The sequence below is a fragment of the Nestor notabilis genome, unplaced genomic scaffold (genome assembly GCF_000696875.1).
Source record: "Nestor notabilis isolate BGI_N333 unplaced genomic scaffold, ASM69687v1 scaffold24939, whole genome shotgun sequence".
Lineage (NCBI taxonomy): Eukaryota > Metazoa > Chordata > Aves > Psittaciformes > Psittacidae > Nestor > Nestor notabilis.
This window is the reverse complement of record NW_009943623.1, coordinates 13,750-15,181: the sequence shown is the minus strand read 5'-3', so window position 1 is coordinate 15,181 and position 1,432 is coordinate 13,750. Positions and strand designations below refer to the sequence as shown.

At 59.2% G+C, this 1,432-nt stretch overlaps 1 non-coding gene across 1 annotated transcript; it reads left to right on the top strand.

Moving 5' to 3' along the window:
* Window positions 1-616: 616 nt before the first annotated feature.
* TRNAP-AGG lies at window positions 617-688 on the top strand. The gene has a single exon. It is a non-coding gene; the product is annotated as a tRNA-Pro (tRNA).
* Window positions 689-1,432: the final 744 nt, after the last annotated feature.

Sequence of the window (1,432 nt, the reverse complement as noted above, 5' to 3'; positions counted from 1 at the left end):
CCCCAGAGACTTCCCCACTTCCAGGACAACGAGGTGCCTGGGAGGAACTGGGACAGATTTTGGGGTGCCAGCAGTGCACAGGGACCCCCAATATACCCCTCCCTGGGGTTGTGATGGCCCCAGGGTAGGAGGGACAAAAACATCCCACCAAGTTTTCCTGGTTTTGCAGTCCCAGGAAGGTAACATGGCATGAGGGAGGGTGCATCCCAACAAAGAATTCAGGAAAAACCACCAGGAGGTCTGCCTGGATGAACAAGGAGCTCATGGACAATCTCCAACCCAAAAAGCAGGCCTAGAGAGGGGGCTTGCCTGCGAGGAATATAAAGATATTGTCCAAGCAGCCAGGGATTGGATTAGGAAAACTAAAGCCCTGAATGGGCTTAATCTGGTCATGGACATTAATGGCAACAAGGAAAGCTTCTATAGGTACATCAGTGATAAAAGGAAGATGAGGGAAAACAGAAGGCAACAGGAGACCTGGTTACCCAACATGAGGTACTCAACAGCTCCTGCATCGAGGTCTTTTACCCCTGGGGCCCCGGGGTCCCTGATCACAGCGACCACCCAGCACCCAGGTCTCGGCACGGTGAGGGGTGCCCAGGCAGCTGCGCACCCCGGCTCGTTGGTCTAGGGGTATGATTCTCGCTTAGGGTGCGAGAGGTCCCGGGTTCAACTTCTGGACGAGCCCTGCTTTTGGGGACCCACCACTGGCCACAGCCCATGAAGGGCAGGCATGGACCAGGTGGCATCCCAAACGAGGTTGGTGTACCCAGACAAAAGCAGGGCAGGCTTTGCCCATGGAAGGACTCCTCTGGGGGCTGGACCCATCTGAAGGTGGAGCCATACCCCAAGCCTGTATTGGGTTCTCCAGCCCTCCTCCATGGCTCCACTGCTACTTGGTGTGCGTCCCCTCTGGCCCCATCCCCAGACACGCTCTGATCCTCCTCGGCATCTTTTTTGTCCAGGGAAGCAGGAAAGTCTCTGTGATACATGCCAGCACATACCCTGTGCCCCATTCTGCTGCTGGGGCTGGGGCAGGGCCCATCTCCAAACAGCATCTGGTGGGGCCCAGGGTCCCTGGTCACAGCGACACCCCAGCACCCAGGGGCCGTCACGGGGAGGGGGTGCCCGGGCAGCTGCATGCCCTGGCTCATTGGTCTAGGGGTCCCCCGGGGGCCGTCACGGGGAGGGGGTGCCCGGGCAGCTGCATGCCCTGGCTCATTGGTCTAGGGGTATGATTCTCGCTTAGGGTGTGAGAGGTCCTAGGTTCAACTCCTGGACAAGCCCTGCTTTTTGGGCACCACCTTCCCCTGTGGTGTGGGGACCTTGACATAACCAGGACATGAAGGTGTGGTTTTGGGGTGAGGGTGGTGGGGCAGAGCAGGGTGCGCAGTGGCAGGGGGGGGGGAACGGGGGGGGGGGGACGTTGGTG